The sequence below is a fragment of the Dermacentor variabilis genome, chromosome 4 (genome assembly GCF_050947875.1).
Source record: "Dermacentor variabilis isolate Ectoservices chromosome 4, ASM5094787v1, whole genome shotgun sequence".
NCBI classification, from domain to species: Eukaryota; Metazoa; Arthropoda; class Arachnida; order Ixodida; family Ixodidae; genus Dermacentor; species Dermacentor variabilis.
In genome coordinates this window covers 228829185-228855954 of record NC_134571.1, presented here as the reverse complement: position 1 = coordinate 228855954, position 26770 = coordinate 228829185, and the positions used below count along the sequence as shown (strand labels likewise).

Here is a 26770-nt window from a genome sequence, read left to right as displayed (position 1 = left end):
GCAGAGTGAACAAACAAAAAAGCTGTCTTTTTAAGACAATGCTACATTTTTCTTTCCTAATTGCAGCAGCCGTGCAAGGTGTTCTAGATCAGTTACAATATTTGAAAATTCATTGTGATGAGCCAGTCTGTTTCCCTTAGTGTTATAATGGCCTCATATTCTTGCAAAGTTAATCATATTACTCCTGTATCCTTACTACATTGAACTCCTGAAATGTTTTATCCCAGCCACTGCTCCTCATCCACCATGCTGCTTCTGCTTAATAGTTCTCAAGGCAATTATATTGCCCTCCTCTCCCTATTATTCAGGCAGAGAAACAGATCCACATGGCCATCACAAACTAATTTTCACTTGCACATGCCCTGACATTCAAAACATTGCAGTTGAGCTAGAAGCTAGAGGGAAGCTAGAATTAGCACTAGTGAAATGTGAAGGTTAGCAAAGGTGCCCACAGTGTGTGAGGCCACAGTTTATGTGAAGATAAAAGTTTTGAGAAAAATTATATAAATTTTGCAGTTGATATTGTTGTTTTATTAATGCTGCTCTTGCTTTAGTTATCCTTTTTTTTTAGTTACCATATGTGTTAAATGTCACAGCATTTGATATTATAGCATTGACATATATCAGTGGGTGGGGGGTCCTCATCTGGATAGTTCATTTCTAATGCATACACTTTGCCTGGCTTGTTCGCGTTGCCAACACCTACTGTATTACTTTGCAATTAAAACCTTCACAATTGTTTTTCGCACAAAAATAAAACAAGCAGTCTAAAAATGTTCCTTTGTCTCATGCAATATAGCGCTCCTCTCACCTAAAGCTGTATGCTCTCGAGACACAAGTAAACAGCTACATGTTAGCTGCAAAACCTCTTAAATTTGCAACAATATCGAATATATTGAGACAAAAAAAAATATCTTGGTGAACATATTGCTGCAGATGCTGACCAGCACATGAGTAGTGCTTTTTTATTACAAACATTTAATCACATTGCAGAGAGTGTGTACCACTTAAATCACAATCATTTTATTGAGATATTTTTGTGTCATTTGCATGTGGGAGAAGCAGGAAATAGTGAGCTGACTCTGCCTTAAAGCAAACATATGCATGAGAGAGCGCTTAAAGCATTACTTGTTCAAACCGAGGCTTTGGTGTCTAGACTTCACGACGAAGAGAGTAAAATGTGAGGTCACTTACCCTGTATTCTGAAACCATCTATGACTGGAAGCTTCATTCCACTGAGCTGAGCGCAGTGCCACCCCTAGACTGAAGACGACGCTGTGTTTCACAGTAATTGACATGAAGTTTAATTAAAGCTAAGCAACCGCCTCTGTCAAGGCGCGGGGCTGCTGTGCATTTGAATCCACGTGGAGTGTTGAGTGGAGAATACGGGAGTTAGTCATCTATACCTATCCTCAAGCCTCTTAAAAGATTTCCTACAACATTTAAGCTCAGCCTTTCTGTTTTTTCTTACAGCATGGTTATTACAGGTGGTACAAAACATTCCATTGTACAGTTTATATATTTCTTTGGGAAAACATCCATCATCTCACTAAACAGGAATAGGCTCAATAGGTTCACAGGTATCATCTATAGTGTTTCCATCCAAGACCTGTTGCTATTACAAGGCATTGCAGACATTCAGTGACGTAGCCAGAAATTTATTTCAGGGAAGGATTCTCCACTGGCCACTACCACTCCCCCATCACCTCTCTCTCTCGCACTATATAAATGTGTGGAGGGTTTTACATCACACCAAGACAAACTCCTAGCACTCCCCGGACACGAATGCTTTAGCAATGAGGATGCACATTTTTACGTTGCCAAAACAACTTTGCTTAACTTCTGACAAAAGTTTTTCATTGCTAAGGCATGCAGCCACTACGCATAAAATTATGCTATCATCCTTGTGCTGTTTTTAAAAATGACTATATTAAAAATAACATTTTGTTTACAAATTGATGTATTTATATAATGTATATTATGACCTTGTTGGTACATTACTTAGGAAAGCGAGCTGTGCTAAAAACATGACAGTGCTCTGTCTTGTGTCTTCTTGTTTGCAGCCCAGACTTGTTGCAGCCCAAATAACAGTGGAGGTCAGCATTATTTTCTTACCAGATTTGCTAGTGAGTGGTTCAGCCATGGCTGTGTATGGAAGAGAGCGGGCACTATTTTGCAAGTCGCCTATTACTTACTTGCAGGCATTATGGGCATGCTTCCCTGACACCTGCCTATTTTAAAGACAGCAGAGCAGCAAGCACAGCACATGCTATGACAGGGTAGGTGAATCTCGGCTAAAGCAACTGGCCACGGCTATCTGGTGTAGAGCGATCGAGCAGTGATGAGACAATCCCCCTATGTTCCATAATTTTTCACTTCATTCTTGATGCCCTTAATGCGCGTCACCACCCTAGCCCCCTTACCGTATCCATCTCCCCACTCCCTGGAGCTCTCTGAAACTCTTTTCAGCTAATCACTGTCCCACTTTTCAACATTCGCGGGGTTGTTGAATGACACAGCATTCTCTAACATGCCTATATTTATGTTTCTGTGTGGACATCGAAGCCATTTACCTAGCTCCCCTAGTTTGTTGTGGCGGCTTCTTAGCTTCCCTGGTCCAGCACCCCATCCTTGATATAAATTGCCGCGCGCAAATCAGCATTCTGTAGGCCTTTCTTTCTTGTCCCAATTTCTCTCCATTTTTTCATTCTTAGCAGTGTGTACAAACTAGCCTGAGAGCAAGCTCTTCTGAAGTTTATTAACATAATGAAAGTCAGAGTCAATTGAAAGTAAAAGAAGAAAAAAAAAGGTGGGGGGAGTGTTTTTTATGAGTTTTCTAAACAAGCAAGTTGTAATATAAGTAAGTTGTATAATAGCAAGCACCAAGTATGAAAGAATAAAAAACGCATTTGCACTTCTCGTCTGATGAAATTTACTGTGCTTTTACAGAAATGAAAATCATTGAAAAGGAAGTTAGTGTTTACATTGAGATACGAGCACGTAATCTGTAAGCCTCGTAAGCTTATGTCAAGTAAAACAACATGAAATCCTGAGAGATTGAGCTTCTCAAGTACACGTGTTATAATAGGAACACCAACCTTCTTCAGGATGATAAAAGCACTGTAGATCAAGGTTCTCCACGTAGTGGAAACATTGTTAAATCTGTTAAGATGTGAATGTGGGCAAGTTGGTAACAAATTTCTAACTTGCTAAAGCACATTACTGTCCTCATCGAGCTAATAACTATAGTTTCTTGTACATGTGTCTTGATCACATTCAGCACAACACTATGCATTTTTATCTTTCTTTAATACATTCTGTAGCCCCTCAATGGATTCAAGATGCTAGAAACCTATGTTGAACTACAAAGTGCTTGCCATTAGAAAAGACAAGAAGTCAGTTCCTGTGTTAGAAATATTTATTAGTTAGAGAAAGGCTAAAATTTAGTATGAACATTAGCCATGTCTTGAAGTTTTCATCCTACTCATTTTACAGTTGAAGCTAGCTTGCTTCTCAGGTTACTTGTGCTTAGAATTAAAGCATAACAAACAGATGAATGGCTTGCCGAAGCGTTATTCACAGAAAGTGGTCACTTTTCTCACTCTCACCGTAGTGTTTGGGCTATTGCTGGTACTGTTGGCCGCATAGCAGCCAGTGCAGTGCCACTGAGTGTCGTGTGCCGATGTGCCAGTTTTTCTTAGCATGTGGACACTTCTCCCACGAGTTTCTTCGATGTTGTCTTGACGAGGGCCGAACAGTGAATGAGCCAGTTCATCTTGAAATTTTATAATTGGCGTAGAGTTTCCTTCAAGCATGCCACGAATGTTCCACGCATTTATGATGGCACTTCCAACAAGCAACTCAACAGCTACCTTTCTGTACCACTTGAGTCCTTTTCTAAAGCAGTTGTGGTATAACGTCATTTGGTCACTATAGTCGACGCCCTTTTTTGCTGCATTGTAATCGAGACCGGCCTGATGTTTCATGATTGGTGCGCCGTCCCTTGTTTTCTTCCCACTGTCCACCAAAGTTGCTTCATATTTGGCGACAGGTGTGAGTATCAGAACAGGCCTCTTGTCCATCCACTTCAGTGCCTTCACTCCATTTTTGGACTGAAGTCCGGTAACACTGCCATTTGCAACCTTTACTTCAGTGAGATCTTTTGGCAGCCCTTTCCTCACTGAGCGAACTGTGCCACGAATGAAAGTGTCTTCCTTTAGAAGGCGAAGAGTGAGCGGCAAGCTCATGTAGAAGTTGTCTACGTACAGCAGGCACGCGACTTCCTTGTAATTTTGCAGGAGTTTCAAGCATACATCTTCGGCATGTCCGATGCCAACTGTTCAGTCACACTTTCCGGCATATACATCAACCTTTAGCCTGTAACCGTCTTTGGTACATGCCTTGAACAGCCTGACTCTGTAAGAACGAAAGTCTGCCACGCCATGGCACTATCGTTTCATCTATCACAACCTCCTTTCCCGGCTCAAGCACAGTGGCAAATATTTTGGTTCAATTTCTCTACCAGAGGATGAATCTTAAAGACATGATCCTGCAACTCTGCAACCAGGTAATTGTCCGCAAAATGCCGGAACCTCAAAAGTAGGAAAAAGGCGGTCACGGCTCATATTTTGACGAATGAGTTCAACACCATAGTTACTTTTTGCCCAGTAGTGACTCAGATAGGAAGATGGACGACATTAATACAAATTGGTGTTCCAACAAATGCTTTCGTTTGTTGGAGATTGGTTTCCATCCAATTTTTCAACTTTGATTTAGATTTGGGAGTAGGAAGACCGAGGAGACCAATACAAATCAGTATTCGAATAAATGCTTTCATTTCTTTGGCATTGGTTTCCGTCCAATTTTTCAACCGTGATTTAGATTTAGGAGTAGTTGACTTGAACACTTGTTGTGTGAACCTGTTTGTTTCATTGACCATCATTTGCCAAATGTCATCCGTAATAAACAGTGAACATAAAGATGGGGCATAACGGCTAGATGGCAACTGAATGATAGTGGGCGGCCTAGAGTGTGGTGTCACACTAGGCGAAGTGGTTGTTGCCGGTGTCCATTTCTCTAGAGATGGGCTGAGAGAAATGAGAGCATCGTATCCTGAATCATTCACCTCAGAATCATCAGTCAGGTCTGGCTCTCCATTCGACATGCTGGCTGAGGTCTGTGATGGTTCGTAAACACTATCTTTCTCACTGATTTCACTGTCTGTCCACTGCTGAACATCTGACACTGAAGCACTTGACTCATCCGCTGGTGATCGCGAAGTTGCTGGTGCATTCTTCTGGCCCAAAACGAAGTTTATTTGTTTCCTCTGCATTGTGCTTTTCTTTGCATCCATAAGGGGCATGAGGATCTATCTATGAGACACGCTGAAAAGTTTGGGAGTAGCAAGAAAAATGCAGGTACTTATTCCAACAGCACGTATTTCAAGAACTGCGGCGAAAAGTTTGCAAGAAACCCAACTGAGAAATGTGCCGCCACTCCACTCTCCGAAACAAACATGCCACCCCATGTCCAGTGCAGTAAAAAGATATATTAGTTGCAATTTCAAACCTCAGATGGCAACACAAGAGCGAGAATTCTTGCGGGTGGGTCACTGGTGAGTCACGCCGCACACAGCATAAAAACGTTTTCATTGAGTGCATCGTGGATTGCCAGTGGGTCATAGCATTTAACATCAGACAAGTAGCCTACTGGCTATCTATAACCTCACACAACAAAAATCGTACCTCTGAGTTCAAGTGTCATAATGTTATCGCAGCAGCAAGCAGATGAATGCCCGTAACTGTGCTGCTGCATAGGAGCACAGGCTGTGCTGTGATGGCACTCAGAGTAACACGTGACTTAGATTCAAGGCAGCATCAGTTATTTGTTGAATCTGTTGCTTCAGTGGACTAATTAAAGTTTAGAGAAATAATGAAAAATACAACCCGAATGTCTGGGTGCTTTTGTTTTACTTCGCACTGTAGCAAGAGAGATGAATTTCCGTTTCGTCTCCTTTTTCCGACGTTTGCACGCGCGCAGAGAACGAAACTATACGTCATTGTCTACTGTGTTCCAGCATTGCGATCATGCTCTTTCATCCTCTCGCGTTTGCCTCAGTGCTGGGGCACTGACTTATACCGCTAATCATGTGTTCTCGTGTAGAGTGCGCATTATCGTCCGCTACAGGAAACGAGACAAGCGCAAGAGCTCGCGCGACACCGTCACCGGAAGTGTGCCGGTGACGGTGAAAAAAAGAAGACGGCAGGGTATACCCGCCGCGCGACCCCTCGGCTCCGGTATGGGAGAACGCAGTGAAGGAAATTTGCTTACACAGGCGAAACGGGGAAAGTCGAGAGAGTGTTTATATAGGCGGCGACGTTCGCCTCCTGAAATCATGTGTTCGCGGCACTTCAATCATTCTCTCTCTGCTGTTAATGAACCAATTTGAAAAATGCTTGCGGTAGAACACTTCTTAGAGGGCACGTAACAACTTTCAGCGTATAACCAAAATTTGTTATGTAGCCTGTGAGGGGCCCTTTAAAACAAACTCGGTAAAAATCGGGTGGACCGTGGGATGCTGTTACAGCTGCGTCGAGCTTCACAGCCCTCTACACAAGTATTGCTGTGAAGCCTGTGGCAGAAATAGAGTTTTATTAAAGCAAATGACTGCATAGAGCGCGCTCTCGTGTTGTGCTACGTGAATTAAATCATTCGTTTCATGCCTGCACAAACGTTTGCATCTCGAGTGGATTTCGAGCACACCGTATAATAATGTGCAGTTCCGTCGTGCTTCGCAGCACTATACACAAGCACTGCCGTAAAGCTAGTGGCAAAAGTACGAGGTCATGAAACCAGATCAATGCATATACCACGCTCTTTTGGTGCGCTGCGTGAATGGAAACATTGCTTGCCTGCCTGCACAAACGTTTGCATCTCGAGTTAATATCAAACAAACCATATAATATGTGCAGTTTTGTCGAGCGCTTCACCGCACTGCATGCAAGCATTGCCGTAAAGCCTGTAGTATAACTAGGGTTTCATGAAGTCAAATTAATGCGCAAACCTCGCACTTGTGGTGTACAACGTAAACAAAGAATTCGTTGCCATGTCTCCGCAGTAGTTGGTCATGTTGATTTGTGTGAGCATATAGGTTCATGTGCCCCATCTACCTCTGTGATGAGAAAATAAGCAAGAATATATCAGCTGCTATGTGTCGATGCATATGCTTTTTATTACAAAGTGTAGGAGCAGTACATCTTACTGCATGAGTAAACCACTCATGGAAACAGTACGTTCCTTGAACATTGTAGCTATTTAATAGCCTAGGAAGCGCGCTATATTGGAAGTTGCAATTTTTTTTCTGTTCGCAAAATTCAATAACTCGATGCTTTTTCTAAAAGCAGAAAATTATAAATTTCGCAATGATACGTATGCTGCGTCAGTAAGTAGGCAGCACATAATTAGGCTAAACCAGAGGAATATCTGCAGGTAGGGATTTATACAAATGTACAAAGTATTTTAAAAAAATGTTTTCTCAAATGTTTTCAGTGTGGAGTAAGGAGTTGTATATGCGTCCAGCGCTGATTTCCAGCGCTTAATTTTTGTTGAACCTTGATGTAACAAAGACCTAACACTCAGCACTCTACTTTGTTACATCAAAATTTTTTTTTTACAATGGAACACTGCATTCTACTATACGTGCCGCTCATACGCCCCAAAATTTTGGCCCCTCTAAGGAAGTCACTGTTTTAAGTCACTGTTCTCTAAGTTTCGTCAGAAACTTAGATTAACGCTACTTCCAACACTCGTGAAACCAGCAGCCACGTCGGCTTGCCGCCTTTACACCGACCGCAAATTACTTTAAAAAATGTGGCACGCGCGGGCCGTGTATCTGCACTCTGCTGCGCGCGGACAGCCATATGCACGGGCACGGCCGGGCAAGAGACGTCGCGCGCTCTCCTACCCTAGCGCGCGCTAGGGTAGGAGAGGGTTTATGCGCGCTGTCCACAGGACGTGGACAGCGCGCATAAAGCTGCCATCCTTCTCGGCTCACCCTCGCACCCTTTCATTCGCAATTAACCCCAGTATGTGGGATGCAACGGGGCACTATAATTTTTGTCACACTTGGACTTTAAACCAAACATCAGGGCGATGGCGAAAATTCGCTTGGGGTGTCCAAAAATTGCTATCGCAATAATACACCATGGAGAAAGGTATTATGGAAATTATCTGTGGATGGGTCGAAACCCCTTAATTTCCCAAACACGCACCCATCCACTGGCACGCTGCACACATGGATCCCGCGCGGCACGCTGCATCATTAAGGCGTATCGTTCTTCTCTAGCTCTATGATCATTTCTGCAGTAGTCACTTGTCGAGAAGCTTAATTTCCAACCTATGTGCAAGTGTCGTACCTGAATTTCGAAAGTACACGGACCATATATATGTTGGCAAAATAATCGGAACTCCCTATCTAGACTCGCCAAAATTATACTTAGCTGCTCACTTGAACTCATAAGAATATACTACTCAGCCGAGCTCACTCGGGCTCAAACTCGCCAAAATACTGCTCAGCTGGGCTCACTCAGACTCATCGGATGATCTGAGGGAGTTGACTAATCAGTGAGTTTGCCAGCGTATGATGTGTGCTGAACCACAAACCTGGCTTTCTTGAATAAAAACAGTTGGTTGCTGCAGCATATGGGTGCACACAAGTGTAATTCAGAGAGTGCGGCATTGTAAAGGCTGCCACAGTTACCATGCCATGCTTCAGCTCATTTCAATAATGTCAAATGCAATACCCCTGCCAGCTTTTAGTCAGTCGATCAAATGTGATTGCTATTTATCTCATCACAACACCTCATTTTCCTGCCTAAGGCTTTGGGTGAATTTTCCTTGGCATCTATTTTGTTACTCTAACAGGTTACCAATTATCTGTTGCCTATACGAAATTTGAAGTTGTGCACATGTCATGTGAACTCCATGCCAAACTCGTAGTACTGCATGCATTTTTGCAGTTAGGTCTAGAGTTACAGAATCGCATGTGGGAGTTACTTTAGTTAGCAACTGTAGCTTTGAAACAAACATGTGCATGAGAGGGTGCTTAAGTGTTACCTGTCAAGACTGGGAGCACCAAGGCAACTTGTGCAGTAAAGGCATGGGCAGTACGAGCCCACAAATTTTACTAAGTGTGGCTGAGGTGATGCGTCCAGACTTCACTATAAAGAGAGCCAAATAAAAGGTTGCCTATCCATCATACCTATTCTGGAGCCTTTTCTTGAGCTTTTCTAAACCATTAAGCTCAGCGTGTACACTTTATCACAGCGTAATTATTACATGTGATATAAAACATTGTATTGTGCAGTTTCTCCAACTCTTCGTGAAGGCATCTATCCATAGATTAAACAGGAATAGGCTCAATGTTGACATATCTCCACAGTAGCATCTCTAGGACCTCGTACTGTCACAATGCATCACACACACTATTTAAGTGAACTAAAAGTGAAGCTCTTCGTTAACATTGACTAAAATTGTATCTTTCTATAGCAAAATGATCATGCATAAATCTGTATGTCACGACAGAACACTTCATCGTTTCTCACAGACTTTAGTTTACGATTGTTTTCAGCATCAGCAAAATTGTGCAGTGGGCTAGTTGGTTCGACATACTTAACGCTGTTGTGCAGAGCGACGAAGGGACAGGACTTGAGCGAGAAAACAACACACGACACCTGAGCACAAACTATCAATTGGTGATTATCACAAGACAATGATTCTGCTGAAAAGTAGGAACCAAAGGAAAAGAGAAGTCGTGGAAGCATACAACATCAAGATGTACCTCAGGGCTCATGTGTCAGTGTGCCGTCTATTTCAATCAGCAATAAACAGACTAGCATAATCGCTGACAATAGGTAGGTAGACTGGGAATAAGACTCCTCTGCATGCATGTAGGCTTTATGTACGCTTCATTTGCAGTAAAGTAAACCAGTTTATAGTTTGTGCTCAGGTGTCGTGTTGTTTTCTCGCTCAAATCCTGACCCTTCATCGCTCTGTGCAACAATGTTAAGTTTTCAGGTTGTTCGCTATGTGATGTAGGAAGGGTAAAATTGATGGGAAATCCCAATATTCTCAGGCATATCGGGAAAAATATGGCCAAAGTCAAGTGTCATTTTAGGCTCCACTGTCCCCTTTTATAGGGCAAATAGTAATAGTTTGAATTCTATGGACGCTGGTTGCTTTTTCTGACATAACCTAGGCGGTGCTCAGCTCTCAGTTGAAAGGAACAGGTAAACAGGAGGACTTGCCACATAAGTAGGAGGTAGCACTCCAGACTTAAGCTTAATATACTGCGTGCTTCCACAGACCTAGGGGGCTAGTCTGTAAGTGTTGACTAAGTGGACTGTCCATTCCAGTACACGCTGAATGAATAGAGCACAAGAGCCCACGGTGACGATTGCTGCTTGCTCTACCAACTTAGAGCGCTACCGAATCAGTGTGTGCTGAAATAGTCCACTTAGTGTATCCTTACAGAATCCTTCCCTAGACTGATGTTTCTGTTGGTAGGTTGCAAGTATTGCACTTTCTTTCCTTTCATGTGGGCAGTTCCCACATATGGATGTAATTTAACATATTGTATTCATATTGCCTTTGGTCTATAAATTTCTAATTCATGCTTATAACCAGGCCTACGAGCTCTTGTCCTGCATATTTATATAGCCTTCTCATTTCTGCATCAACACTGCACATATTTATAGCAAATTCGAGTCATTCTCCATAATACCCTCAAGCACTTGAAGTAGACACTGCCATAATCCTAAGGGAGGGGGGACAGTAACGCAAAAACCTTATTGGGCTTGTAGTGCTGCTGAAGGATGCACACATACCATTTATGCTAAAATTCTCAGCAGACATTCCAAAGTTTGTACGAGTTCGACTTTGGCTGGCTAAACTGAATGATTCATACTGAAGGCAATTCTTGCAACACTTGGTCAAACTGAATGAAACTGGACAGCACAATTAGCTGTGTTCATCTACCATTTATACGACTGCTGCCCCAAGCATTTTGCCTGTTACTTTGCCTTTCGTTTCTGTACTATCAAGTTCAAGTACACATGTACTTTATCACTGTACAAGTAAAATGGCTTCAAGGCTTTTCCTGGGCATTCAACAGTCACTATTTATTCCTATAAACCTTCCTGCATGTGAAGGCAAAAGAAACTTTATTAATTCATGCTGGAAGTATAAAAAGACAGTTATCTGCACAGAAAATGTTTATTTTGAGCACCGAGGTTCTTGCTGATGTAGATATGGTGCTGGCTCCCTCCTTGCCCGAAGCATGTGCTTGCTGTACACAGCACCAGATGATGGCTTCCTAGGTCAAAAGATCAAATTGAAATAAGAGGCATTTTGTTTAGCTCCGGAAAGAGAAAGCAGGATTGAGACATTAACATGTATAAAAAATACTTGCCTAAAGAAAAATTAATACACAAGCAAATTCACTAAAGAGGTTCACTTTCAAGAGCAAAAGTATGGTTACGATGAAAATTACAAGGAAGCTTCACTGCTCATTGAGGTTTCGGTTCAGTAGTTGTTGAGCCACGAGGGTTAGCATGCTACATCTTGCATATTATGTTTTGTAGAACAATATTGCACTTTGAACAATCTAGTGCCTATTTAAATGAACTGACAAGGAACTCTGAAACGCCAGGCTAGCTTGGTCTGCACAAGATATGATACAGACACTGTACTGCATTCATTTAGTGTTTTTGTCACTGATCTCATGCACAAAGGTCATTCACACCTATCCTACATGAAATGCAGTTACTTCTTTGAAGCTTCATCTAGTCCTTGAATTTGCTGCATGCTTATGTCTAAGGGAGTTTGTTTGGTTCCTGTTAATGTAGTACATCTAAGCAACTGCTATCAAATGCCCTTAGTGTTCCCTTGCATGTACAAAACATTTTTGGCCCTTTCAATGCACAATACTCATTACATTTGACACTTGGGGCTCGTGCAAGGTGCCATTTAGTATTATATGCTTGTCCACATCTGATAATACCTTCATAGCTGGGTCATTCCCATGCCAAATGTCTTGGTTATTACTGTGACCATCTCACACTTTTCCTTTAGAATCTTCTTGTCCACTTTTAAGGAAGCATCCCACGACACAATGTCTCCATCCTAGTGGTGCTATGGAGTTGACTTATGTGCTAGTTGTAGCAGATGATGTCAACTGAAGGCCACTGAAGATAAAACTCTCTGCGAGAATTCCTTTTGCACAAAAAATGCAAACAATACAGAATAGTCAAAATGTAGTTATCTGGCAAGACTGGCTGCATCCATCATCTTTGTTTGGTGCAATTTTGAGGTGGCTCCCTGTTACAAGACGCTTGGCGATTATTGCCATGCGACTGTTCGGGACTCTATAAAACACAAGAATTGCCTTACTCCGGCCTTTCTCTTTGTGCAGCGGCCAACGTTATTATTCGTCCAATCGCACCGTGTACTGTTCGTGTGTCCATAGACTAAATTCTTCACCACATTGCTTTTGCGGTATTTCGTGAGTGACCCATGAACTCATCTTGGGGTGGGACTTCTTATCTTTGGCGTTCGCTTCTATCTCTTGTCGTCAGCGCCTCACACAACTGGATGCCACTGGCAGTTCTCTTCCTAACCTCGAAGAACGCATTTGTCTCGTCACCTCTTCCGATTACGTTCTTTGGCCACCTAGAGAAGAGATTATAAGTGTCGACTCCTGTAACATTGTGGATGGCGGCGTATTCATTCTACCCTATGACCATACCCTATCTCGAGCAATTCTGATTACCCCTGGCCTTATTCGCTTCTCTGAGGGGTCTGCATTGCTTACTGCAATAAACCAAATCGAACCCCAACTGTTGCCTCGTGGATCAACTGTCACTTGAGCTGTTGACACTCATGTCGTTGCAATTGTCACGAAGACAGCTCACTGTGTTCTTGCGTCTATTACTGTGCGCTGAACAAAATCGTGCGCAAAGATGTTTACCCCGTGTCACGGATGGATGATGCACTAGATTCGCTCCACGGTGCTGAATATATTTCTAGCCTTGACTTTAGACCAGGCTACTGGCAAATACCGACGTCCAAATCCGACAAAGCGAAAACGACATTTGCTACCCCTGATGGGCTCTACGAGTTCAGTGCGATGCCTTTTGGACTCTGCAATGTGCCTGCCACATTCGAACGCATGATCGATAAGTCTTGTGTGGCTTGAAATGGAAAACCTGTCTGTGCTATCTCGACGACATTGTGTTTTCAACCATGTTCTCACAACATTTGCAACATCTTGATGAAGTCCTTGCCTGTCTTGCAAATGCTGGTTTGCAGCTCAGCACACGCACACGTGCGCATGCACACACACACACGCACACACACACAAATGCAGTTTGGCCAGCAAGGCCATCAAAGTTCTGGGGCACATAGTCAGCAAAGAAGGTATTCGACCGGACCCCGAGAAGCTTACTGCCATCCTCGAATTTTGTGTCCACTGCGTCAAAAAGACATGCACAGTTTTCCTGGACTTGCTTCTTCCGACACTTCATATGCAACTTCGTTACGTTTACGTCCCCGCTCCATCAACTCCTCGCCAGTAATGCGCCCTTTGTTTCGTCCGACGAATGTGAACATGCTTTCCTGCTTTTGCAACATGCCCTGACGTCAGACCCAGTACTGTGCCAATTTGATCCGACCGCGCCCACCATCTTTCACACCGACGCTAGCAGTCAGTCTCGGTGCCATTCTACTGCAATGTGACAACACATTCCGCGAACGAGTAATTGCTTATGCTAGTCGTGCACTAACCAGTGCAGAAAATTACTACACCATAACCAAGCAGGAGTGCCTTGCTGTTGGGCAGTGCAAAAATTTCACCCATGTCTTCATGGCCGCCATTTCACAGTCGTTACCGACCATAACACACTGTGCTGGCTCTCATCGCTAAAGAATTTATCAGGTCAGCTGGGTTGCTGTGTGCTTCACCTACAGGAGTACGATTTCAATGTCACCTACAGGGCTGCAAAGAAGCATCAAGACACCAATGTTCTCTCTTGCTACCCTCTGCCGAATCATGACGATTCACCATAACCTCTCCATGATTGTGTACGTCCCGAGTCCTCTTCATCGGCTTTACCCATTGTAACCCTCGAATGGCTAAGACACGACAGCCCATCTGTCCTTGTGTCCCACTAACGCGTCGACCCATACTGCTGAACTATTCTCCAACGCATGGAAGATTCTTCGTCGCCTCCAAATGCCAGACTTCGTCGACAACTTAATCAATTCAAGCTGCACAATGGGGTTTTACATCGTAACATTTATCAGATCGATGGCAACAAATGGGTCCCGGTCATACCATGTTCTCTGCAATGTGAGGTGCTTGAAGCCTTTCACGCTCATGCGACGACTGGTCATCTAGGCTACCACAAGACTTACAACAGAATATGAAGTCGCTGCTCCTGGCCTGGCCCATCTTCAGCCGTTGCGAAGTATGTTGCACCCTGCGTTCATTGTCAAAGCAAACCCAACAGCTCCTTCTGGCTCTTTACAACCTCTGCATTGTCCCGCTTCGCCTTTTGAAGTAGTTGGAATAGACTTGTACGGTCCTCTTCCCATGACCTTACATGGAAATTGTTGGATTGCAATGGCCATAGACCAACACGCTATGCGGAGACAGCATCTCTACCATCCGGGACTGCTGCTGAAATCGCCAATTTCTTTCTACACAACATTATCTTACACTGCAGCGCTCCGCGCGTTCTCCTCAGTGACTGCAGCAGTCTTCCTCTCTTCTATCCTTACGGAAGTTCTGTGCGTCTCTAACACAATTTGCAAGACGACTTCCAGTTACCATCCGCAGACCAAAAAGGTTGACGGAGTGTTTTCACCATACCCTCTCTGACATGATTGCGATGTACGTACATCCACCCTGGCCACACGAACGGGGATGCAATCCTGCCGTTCATGACATTCGCCTATAATATGGCTACGCAACGTACTACTGGCTTTTAACATTTTTGCTTCATCTATGGCTGTTCACCAGGTTTCATTCTTGATGTATCATTCCTTTCGACTCCTGTACCCCCATCAGTTCCTTTCTTGGAACAGTTTGTGTCTCGCCTCGCAGAGTGCAGACGCCTCGCCCCGCTTAACACCGGCGTCTCCCAGGACGCTCGCAAGTTTCGTTATGACTGGATCCACTGTGCTGTGACTTTTTCTCCTGGTGACGAAGTTCTTTGGACTCCTGTGTGCATTCCTGGCTTATGCAAAAAATTTCTCGTGTTTTATTCGACTTTCCATGGTCATTGAGCAGACATCACCTGTCAATTACCATGTCTCGCTAGTTAGAACGCCACCCGATTCCCGTTGCTGTGGCACAGAGATAGTGCATGTCTCCCGCTTAAAATCAAATACTTGACGCATTTTATAGTACTTACGCGCTGCCAGGCGGCCGCTTCCACAGCGAGAGAGAATTAGCATGGGCACAACACATGCCTGACTTTCAACTTCATCATCTGCACATCTTTTCCATCTGCATATATCATCACCAGCAGCACAGTTTAATCCTCGAGGTAGCAGTCCGAGCTTGGCTGGAATAAAGCAGTTCCTTACGATATATATATATATATATATATATATATATATATATATATATATATATATATATATATATATATATATATATATATTTCTTGCACTTCAAGAAACTTCGCTTGACCTCGAAGACTTGAGCACTGAAGTGACGGCGCTAAGTATATACAAGACCTCATAGTAGGAGACAGTTCAATTTCACAGCCTGAGTCCCCTTGCTGGTGTAATCTTCCTCCGTGTAATTGTCGCATCCTTGGCTATCACTAACACTGCTTCGCCTTTCTGGAAAACTGCAGCCTCTCTTATTTTTCTGCTAGTCCGAGCATAAGTGCTGCCGTACATGACTGCTGTTGATTCTGATTTCGAGTGAATCTGGCTTGGCTTCATTACGGTTACTGAGTGAATTATAGAGAGAGAGAAATAGAAGAGAGGAAAGGCAGAGAGGTTAACCAGACACATGTCCGTTTTTCTACCCTGCACTGGGGAAAGGGGTATAGGGATGAAGAGAGAGAGTGCTCCACAGCTATCATGCACTAAGATTTAAAAAAAAACAGTTCCGTTACTCGAAGAAAACCTAGTGCATATTGTTTCCAGTAAAGTGGAGTAGTAGCCAGTAATTCTTTCGTTACTGAGATTTAATTTGGTAATTACAATTATCTAACTCGAGAAGTACTCTCATAATTTTCAAAGTGTCAATGAGGCATTTGTTGGCATCCCAAAATGACATCTAACTACAGTGTTTTCAGCCACATACTAATTGCGTACAATTTTACCGACTGGAAAATAACCTCACGAACTATGAAAAACACCATGTGAGTGAACTCTCACCCGCATCATAAAGCAGTGCCCTCAATTAAGCTGATTGAAAGTAACTGCATTGCCTATCGCGAACCCGAAGAGACAGCGCACCACCTTGATAATGGTACGGAAGGAGCCCCAACAGCAGGTTTCGCAGCTTCGCAGCTACTCCTTTCTCTCTACGTCACACTTATTATCTCTCTCTCAAGGCCGACTGATAAATGATAACAAAAGCACCTTGATAACGCAGCCAAAGTGCAGCTCTGACCACACACGAAATGTGAAGAGCAATGTAATAGGCACAGAATGTTTCAAAATCCAGACTTTGCTCGCACCGCATCGAAAGAGTGCGGGCGAAGTTATATTTCACACCAGAATTATATTTCACACCAGAAACTTGCTTCGGACCAAAGCCAATATAAAGTGAGCGTCTTATTTTTTATGAAAGTGTATACGTGCTGCAAAAACAGGTTCGTGTCAACAAATAAAAGCGAAATAAACACACTGGAAAGCGACCAACTTGTAGAGAAAAGGCAAAACCAATGCGTTCATGAAATTAAATATACCGCTTCTATGAGTCGAACTGGCAATCAGAATGTCGGCACACACACACACACAGACAAAAAAAAACTGTGTGCTCTTACTATCTATTAATTCGTAAGCCCCGTTGAACATCAGCCTAGCGGACGTGTTCAAATAGGTCTCCTTTTGCAGCTACACAGTACTGTCTATTTTATCACACCTTTAGTGGCTTTCTTGATGACCGATGCCGGAATTCTATGGCAGACATCCATTATCCTTACCTTGAACTAATCTGACATTCGTCTAATCTGACGTCCGGCACAATCTTTCACATAACCCCAAAGAAAGAAACTTAACGGAGAGAGGTCAGGTGACCTAGCCGGCCTATTTACAGGTTCGTGCCTTCCAATCTATTTGAAAAGTAGCACCCAACCAGTTTCATGCTCGGCTGCTGCTGCATGCAGGTGGCCCATCTTGCTGATACAGCAGAAGTGGAAGATGTGACAGCGGGACTTTGCTGAGAAACTCATCAACCACTCCTTCAAGGATATTGTTCACATAACGCTGTCCAGTCAGTGCGTGATTGAAGATGGTACTGATTATTGCACTGGCGTAAATTCCAAACCACACATTGAGCAACCACTGGTACTGGCGCCGATTGCGCTGTACTTAATGTAGATTGGAGTCCCTCCAATAGTCTGCGTGAATGACAATGAGTGTATATATGATGGCACCTACACTGTTCTTTTGCGCAAACTCATCATGCCACAGGTTCTTAGTGTCAAGAGGTAAAACTTACCAGACCCAGCTTGTCAGTTAACAATATACACTATAGAATTAACGTCTAAGGTTATCACTAAGAGGAGTGCTAAAACCCCTTAAAGGGACACTAAAGGTTACTATTAAGTCAACGTGGACTGTTGAAATACCATCACAGAAACCTCGAAACGCTTGTTTCGTGCCAAGGAGAGACTTATTTTAAGAGAAAATGCGTTCTAAAGCGTCCGCGTACCTCTAGCGCAGTTCAAATCGCCCGCCCTCCGATCGAGGAGTACTGACATCATGGTCTCATAGTGACGTTGCGCCATCGGTGAGTAGAACGGCGTCCGCAGACGGCGCTACGGCTTTTCTGCGCAAAACGCGAACGCGCGGCCAGAAACAGAGCCAAGACAGAGCCGACAGCAGAGCGAAAGCGGGAGTATGGTGGCTAGCGGAAGGAGAAAAGAATTACATCCCACGGCACACGGAGAGTCCGTTTTCGTTAAACTATAGGCTGCGGCGAGCTCGCAGCGTGGTCGGCGTGGTCTATGAGAAGCGACGAGCCTTTTCGCACTCGCAACAGGGCATAAAAATGTGCGAATCGACGCAAAACTCGGCCTAGAAACGTGCTTCGCCACAGCCAGGGTTCAATACGACCCAAGCTGGCACGACCCAGATGTCGTTTCCCGCACCGCCACCAGGCGCCGCTACTATACCTCAAACTCCAGCGCAAGACGCCCATAAGCTGGTACTTCATTCTATGACGCTAACTTCGACGCTCGTCGCAATGGACCCTGACACCGACAGATTGGCTCGCGATGGTGGGCTCAACTTCAGCGATTTGAGCACCGACGAGTGCGACCTGCTGCTGAGGGCTCGCACTGCCGGCGTCGTTGCGTACTACGACGGCGGCCTCGACACCGGCTCTCCGGAGCGGGAAAGCAACGAGGGCTTCCCACGACATCACATGGACGTGACATTCTTGCTGCTTGTTCCAAATGAAAGTTTCGCGAGCCATCAGAACCCTCACAGCACGACGCGATAACGAAACTACTGAAACTCCAAAGCGTGCGCGGCGCAGAGTCGAGCGCGCAGAGTCGAGCGAAAACGAAACCTTTCGAACACCCATATGAATAGACGTAGACAAGTAGCATTTTTTTCCGTCTTATAATCGAATGAAATGATATTTTTAATACTAGTAGTTGAGTATTAGTAACACAAATTATGAGGAGTCCTTTCGTCATCGGGCTAGTACCGGAATGTCGCTGGGGGGTCTCAAATCGTGTCATGCATTTACCTCAATTTCTCGGTTACTGAAGCTCTGTTCGCGATTATATTGACACCTTAGACGTTCTAGAACATTGCTCTACCACTTTAACTTGAGTTTCTGGTAACCTTTAGTGTCCCTTTAATGCTTACATTAGGACCAGAATTCACAAGTGGCTGTAATATCAACTTGTAAGCGCTCAGAGGGTTCCTGAAGCACTGTTGAGCACATGAACATAACTTCCAGCCGGGATATACACGTGCGATGGGAGACAATGTCACACTCTTAAAAGTCACTCGTTACAAAGCAATACACAACACCCTTTCTCACAAAACCTTATAACACTAGTAAAATTTGTTGGCCACGTTTCGATTTATCCTACTTTGAAGCAAGCACATAAAGAGAACATCCCAGTCTTCATCCACGATTAAATCACCAGTATTAAATGGACCCACCATAAGGGTTATTTGGCAACAGCATGTGTATGTCCATGCTTGTATCGTTTATTGATTGTCCCGCTCTAGTAGAATGGACGACCACGCAGCCTGATCATGCACTTTGTAATGAAGCTTCTTTCTAGAAAATCACAAATACCGACCGCATACGCAACCTTTGTCACATTTGCACAGAGCACTCGAGCGTTACGCTGCGGAGAAAGGTTACCAGAGAATGGCTGTTGACAGCGCAGCGATATTGCTATGTAAAGGCTCATATTACTATGTAAACGAACGCTGTTTCCCGCGCGTGCAATGACGCCGCAAAGCACTCATTTAGCGACTTCATTCACTACCGCCCTTAGTCGGCGGACGGCAGACCTGAACCATGTGTCAGGAATGTGCGTTTACATTGCGAGATAAATGATGAATACTCTTTATTTTCTCTAAACAAGTGCGCGCACATGACGCACTTGGGTCATCTGCCATTTACACATTCTGCCGTGTAGCAGCACCGTAACCAGGTAATGTTACGTTTAAGTGATTGTGAAAAAGGCTCTTACCAGTACAATGTAGCACTGGCTGATCGATGCGGCGGTCCGCGGGATGCGTCACAAGGAAAATAAGCTGGTAAGGAACCTGGAAATGAAGTATCAGGCAGCCGAAAGCGTAGGTTTGCATAGTAGAGGCACATCGAATGGAAAAGTGAAGTACTTACGATAGCTTACGCTAGCACAAGCCCTAAAAAATAAACGATCCACATCTTTGTCCAGTTGTTTGAGCGTAGCTCACCTTTGAGCTTGCCATTCTGCCGCCAAAAACCAAAGACGGATGTGACATCACGGACGCGAAAAACAAAGAACGAACGCGACATCCCGGACGTGACGTTTGGGTGAACCTAACGCCTGCGTTCCGTCGACCGGGTGAACGCAGACACTTTCTCAGCTGAGCCGTCAGCTGAACAGGCGCGCACGCTCACCGCCTCGCCGCGTTGAAAATCCGCTTGGCCGCTCAGATGCTCCGCTTTCGATGTGAATGTAAGACCCTTTACATGGTGACGATGGAGAGAGCGCTAGAAGGAAGTAATATCCTATTTATTCTCTCATACAAACAGGCGCGAACAGTAGTAGAGCAGCAGATCTCAGGTTTATTCTAAGCGGACGACATTGTGTTATCTTATTTATTTATTATTAATTAGTGTTTTATGGCGCAAGGGCTACAACGGCCAAAGAGCACCAGCAACAATGTTTAGTAGTGCGGCATAATGTTATAAACATGACAGTGGCTATAATGGACTGCAATGCCTGTGATGTAATGCGGTGGCTGTAAAGGCCTAGGAATTAAAAACATAAGGCTTGCATTTCTTGAGAGAATTTAGGATGATTATGTAGGATTTCGGGTAGCGTAGGGAAGATGAGTTTAAAAGCGGTAAGTATATTCTTCAAAAAGTTCACATCATTAAGATAACTTAACAGCCGGTCGAGGGGGAACATCGGCTCAGCCGATAGGAAAAATGCAGGGTGCATAGATAAATTGCTGCGGTAAAGTTCAGGAAAGTATTTTTTCGCGTGGCTTCTATGCCAGGGCATTGTATAAGAACATGCATGACTGTGAGTTGATTGCCACATCTAATGCAGACCGGTGGATCAGTACCGGTTAGTAAGTATGAGTGTGTTGCATGTGTGTGTCCTATCCACAGTCTCGACATGATTACTTCCTCCTGTCTATGCCGGTATACAGGTGTTTGGGTAATGAAGGGTTGGATGATGTGAAATTTGTTACTATTTTCTGTGTCCCTAGCTTCTTGCCATGCGTGACGCAGTATTCCTCGAACGAATACTTGTGTATTTGTTTAATCTTAAATGGACTACAAAATCTGGACCAATTGCAGCAAATGATGTTGTTTCAGCAGTTTTTGAAGCATCAGTGTAAAATTCTGGACACTTGTACTTACTCTGTAGTGATAAGAAGTGTTGCTTTACAGCTTCTTGGCTGTATGCTTTTCTTTTGTTTCTGTGAACGAGAAATCACAATGTATGGTGACTGATTCCCTTGGTGCTACTAACTCGTTAGTGTTATGCAGGTGAACGTCCGACAGCAATATATTGGTTTCTTGACATAGCGACAGGATTTTCAGTAGAAATGGCTTTGCTAATGTTGGCCGCTTTGCAAAGAGGGTTTGCGTTTCTGTGCTCTTCTTCATTTTGTGACATTGTGTTGCTAACTAACAAACAAAGTGATTTGCAACGTCTGGATAATATCGGTGAACAGGAAGGCAACAATTTAGGTTTGAAATTTAGTGTTAGAAAATCAGGTGTTATGGTATTCAATGAAAACAGTGAACAGACAGTGGAGATGCAGGGCCATGAAATACCTTGGGTAACAGAATATAAATACCTTGGTATATGGATAAACGAAGGCACTAGATATATGGAAACGCAGGAAAAAACAATAACAGTGAAGAGGAAGAGAAATTCAGCCATAATGAAGCACAGAGCGCTATGGGGATACAATAGGTATGAGGTCCTCCGAGGTGTGTGGAAAGGTGTAATGGTTCCAGGACTTACTTTTGGAAATGCGGTCGTTTGCTTTAAATCAGGGGTACAGTCAGGACTCAACGGGAACCAAAGGTCAGTGGGTCGCCTCGCATTGGGTGCTCACGGGAAGACTACAAATGAAGCAGTGCAGGGTGATATGGGCTGGACTAGTTTTGAAGTGAGGGAAGCGTGCAGTAAAATTGAGTATGAAGAACGGCTGAGGAATATGGAAGAAAGTAAATGGGCTAGGAGAGTGTCCAGGTATCTGCACAGGAAAGGCATTGATTCGCAGTGGAGGAAAAGAACTAGGAAGCTTACCAGCAAGTATGCGGCCTGTAGGGCGGGCAACACAGCAATAAAGAAGGACAAGCGGAGAGTCAGAGAGGCGGAAATAATTTCATGGGCGGCGGCGATGGAAAAGAAACCTGCCATGAGTAACTAATTAAGAGGAAAAAAAGAAATCAGGAAAGAAACAATTTATGATAACTCAAAGGGAAGCTCATTACTTTTCGAAGCGAGATCGGGATGCCTTAGAACACGCACATATAAAGCGAGATATAAGAAGGAAGAAGAAGCATGTGCTTGCTGCGGTGAAGCTAGGGAAACTATGGAGCACGTTTTATTAGAATGTGAAGACGTCTTACCCAGCGGTCGATTTAGGCACCACTGGCCTCCTTGAAGCCCTTGGGTTCAGCGGGAGCAGTGGTAAAGTAAATATGTCCGCAATAGGCATAAGTAAGAGGCGATTGGAGGATTGGTGGAAGAAAAGTAGGGAAACGACAAAAGACGGAGACGTACAAAAGCACATTTCGCACTAGGGGATCAGAAAATTTTGGTGTGGTAGTTCATAGTTCTTTTTCTTTTTTATTGTTTAACCTAGGTAGGACATTAAGCAGTATAATAGCAAGGGCTTGGTGGCACAACCCACCGCCCCGTTCCAAAGGGGACGCTCATAACATCCATCCATCCATCCATCCATCCAATAAAGTCAGTCATCACTCTTTCTCTATGGGGTTCTTGCATTGCCCAGGGGGCGCCGCGAAAAAGGTGCTAAAAAGCGCCCTCTGTCCTAAAATGGGTCGTACCATGCTCGGTCGTCTGCTTCGGAAAGCACGTTTACAATATGAACCCGCCACTTTCTGTTGTGTTGTGTCACGGCCTGCAGCGATTGTCGGGCGCCGAAGATTTTTTCAGGGGTGGCACGCTGCGCAAAGGCAAGAAATTATGCAGTGCCGAATACGTGTACGCCGTTCAAGAATTAGGCGGCGAAGTTTTAGCACGGTGTCAATCGCTAGTGAAGCGAGTCGCGTACGAAGTGGAACTTCAGGTAAGGTTTGCACGCTAGCTGCTAGATTCAGGCGCACAAACGCGAGGAAATGCTTGCTATAAATGAATCCACAGCAGGGATAAGCGGACATCATGTGTACGGAACTGCTCGAGCACACGACGGTACGCGCCGCGGTGTACGAACTGCTCGAGCCATAGAGTTAGTAGAACAACTCTAGAGGAAAAGCTGGGCCGGAAAAGTGGGAACCTCTAGGGCGCCGCCCTGTTGCTACTGGTCAATGTGGCCAGCGCAATTACTATTGAAAGAGCTGAAAGCAAGTACAGGTCACCTTATGCTTTCTCATCTAAAGACGCATACCTGATGGCTTTATGAAGGTGGTACGTTAATATTAAGTTTACAGAAAGAGATCGCTAAGTCCGCGACTTATGTAAATTATGACGTACGCATTCTTGCAATAAAGGATGACGCGAATTTCGGTTTCGAATCTGTTTTTTTGGATGCGTAGTAGTTTCGTACAGTTTAGGTTTGACATGCGATCGCGCGTCGACATCGGACGCTATGGCACACACACTCGTGCCTTGTGTGCCACCGAAGCCCCGAAGTGCTCTGGCATATACCTTCACATGTAAGTAAACAAATGTATCTCCTTGTTGAGAATATCACGCGAGTAGGCAACTCTTGTGGTGCATCACAATCGTTTGAGAAGCGTCACAGTAGAGCATTTTTCTGCATGCGGAGCGGTGTTTTTATTTGCAGGTTTCCCTTCAGTAGGGAATTGCTGGACAGGCGGACCAGCGTACCGGAATTGTACTGGCGAAGCCGCGAGCAACTCAAAGAATTTGTTTAATTGTTGCACTTTGAACAATCATGCTTCTACAAAGGCCACAGCAGACAAACAGCCTGATGCCGAGTATTTCTGTGCCACGAAGTAATCAAGAGGCGAGTGCCTGATGCGGACGAAATCGAGTGCATCGAGACTTAGAACGGCAGAAAGCTCTGCTACTTGGTAAAGATTCATTATGCAAAACAGAGGTGAGGCGTGCAGACAGGACACAAGAGTAGAGAAGTGGGCGGCGCTCGTGTTGTTTGCTTGTAAATACTCTACTCTTGTGTCCTGTCTGCACGCCTCACCTCCGTTTTGCATGACGAGTGCATCAACCCACATATTAATAGCGTAGGCGTTTTATTAACTGTGCAATATTTTCAGCACTTCCTTGCATGCCATTTCATGTGGAATATCTTTTCTGGTCACAAATTTGTGCAGCGAATCTATTTGCATGATTGACTCCGGGCCTGCGGGAACGTTCACTTGCACTTGAGGCTGAGTCTTTTACATGTATCCATAAACTGAAGATATGCACATCAGATCCCTGCGAGCATTTTCAAAATTCAATTATTTCCAGTTTACAATTATTTACAACAGGCACATATGCAATACTGACATAATCCCGAGTACCACTAAGCAGCTGGGACACATTTTTGTTGACCATACTCGCAGGTAAAATAAGTAGATCATGTGGACAGCTACAGCTCATTCTCCTTAAATCAGTGTGTACAAGGGGTATGCAAAAATAATTTTTTTCTCGCGCACCGATTATTTTGCTGTATAAGCAAGAGAATCCACCACGTTAGTGTAACGTATCTTGCACATCACACTAATATGTGCTTTAATTTACCGAGTGAGATGAGTTACTTTTATAACTCATTCAGTCAAATCACACTGCAAGCTGCATTCATCAATCTTCAATTGGATTTTGCAAACGTTTAATGAAACATGTTTCCCTTTTATGCAGATATGCAATGGCAAGCCCTTCCTTGTGTTCCAAAGGTAAAATTTAAGCTCTAAATTAAAAAAGAAATTTTTAGTCAGAAACAAGCAAAAATGGTGAATGCAGAGTATCGAAGCCCATGGTACAGAAATTATGAGAAGTGTCGAATGGTTTTAAGGAAAGAGTCGTATTTGAAAATGCAAGACTCTTTAGTGGAGGTCAAGCAAGTCAATATAGGTAGAATACTCTGCAAAATTATGCGAGTGAGGGGATGTCAAACAATGGGTCAGGAAATGCGTTGTTTTTCTGCAAAACAAAAGCTGATTGCCATTACATAAGTCATTTTAGCATCATGAGACTGGTGCTTGATAAATTCCGAAATAAACCAAAAAACAAGACAAGCAAAAATAAAAAAAACAATTTAATGATGCTCTCTCCACACTGGGATAAATAAAAACAAACACATCACATCTAATGTGGACATATCAGACGCCTTGTGAAACACTAAAGGAAAAATTCAGTTTCGAGCTATGGAACTTGCCGCATAGATGTGGGGGGCCTTGCACTAATAGTGATAGTTACCACTGCATTTAGAAATTGAAAGCATTCGTGCAGACAAGGATGATTCTTTATATTTTTGGCTACCACTTGAAATGCCTCCACCAAGTGTTACAATGCTGCACGCAGCCATATTAAGGATCTCGCAGCAACACCTGCAGGTAAAAAGCAGAAGCAGTCAAAGTCCTGGTGCGTACTGGACACTATGTTTGAAAATTTTTGGGCAAGAAGAGTGCAAGAAGCAGACATAACTGCATTGATTTCAATAATTTCCCATTTGAATGGCCTTTTCTTTTTGCTTAGACAATGCCTACGCCTAGTCACGGCAGCTCCCTCATACAGACTCCGCAAGCCAAGAGGCCGTGGAGGCAAATGCAGGTAAGAAGCAATAGCACTGGTATCGACATTCATCTAATTTCTTTCGTTTAGGCAGCCAGCACACCTCGAACAGCCACCTTGACTGCGGGTGTGTCACCCTAGTCGCCAAGGAAACATTTGAGGGAAAGCGGCAGGCAATGTGAACAGCCACTTCTCCATGTAAACGATACTCTTTCTCTCGGATGACTCCTACGCCTCGCCACGCCAGCACACTTGTGCACAAAGATGCCGTGGAGGCACGTGCAGGTCAGAGGCAAGAAGCAGTGGCACTGGTGTTGACATTCACCCAATTTCTTTTTCTTACACTGAGGCAGCCAGCACACCTCGAACAGCCACCTTGACTGCGGGTGTGTCAGTAGATTCCTGTTGTACAGATGCTCATAATAAACTTCAGTAAACTTGAACTTGATAATAAACTTGAAGGCAAATGGGACATTGATGCATTGTATTTTTGAACATTTATTGTACACATACAATCTATGTTACACTTTGCAGTGCTACAGAGCGTATTTTGAAGCTTCCCCCTATATTTTGCACCTTTAATTACGTATGTGTTGTGTGGCCCTCAATGCAGTTCATGTTGTAGCAGCTGCTTTTTCTGTGTATCGCACATTGGCTTAAGCTCGTGATATCCACATGCTTCTCTCACATATACAAAATAAAGTTCTATGTAGTCCTCAGTGTTACAACAAAAAATGAGAGTAAACAATCCGATCGTGGAATTGTGTTTATTACAGCAATTCCTGTGACAGTTATTGACAAGTTGACAACTTGAACTGTTCAATCCGTCCATAGCCTCCTCTATTGTTCAAAAGTAAAGGAGGCTATGACCCGTC

At 43.9% G+C, this 26770-nt stretch overlaps 1 long non-coding RNA gene across 1 annotated transcript; it reads right to left on the bottom strand.

Moving 5' to 3' along the window:
- Window positions 1-11214: 11214 nt before the first annotated feature.
- LOC142580155 (uncharacterized) lies at window positions 11215-20210 on the bottom strand. Its single transcript, XR_012827593.1, has 4 exons — window positions 20123-20210; window positions 19968-20043; window positions 15471-15623; window positions 11215-11371 (listed from the first exon to the last, which is right to left on the bottom strand). It is a non-coding gene; the product is annotated as an uncharacterized LOC142580155 (long non-coding RNA).
- Window positions 20211-26770: the final 6560 nt, after the last annotated feature.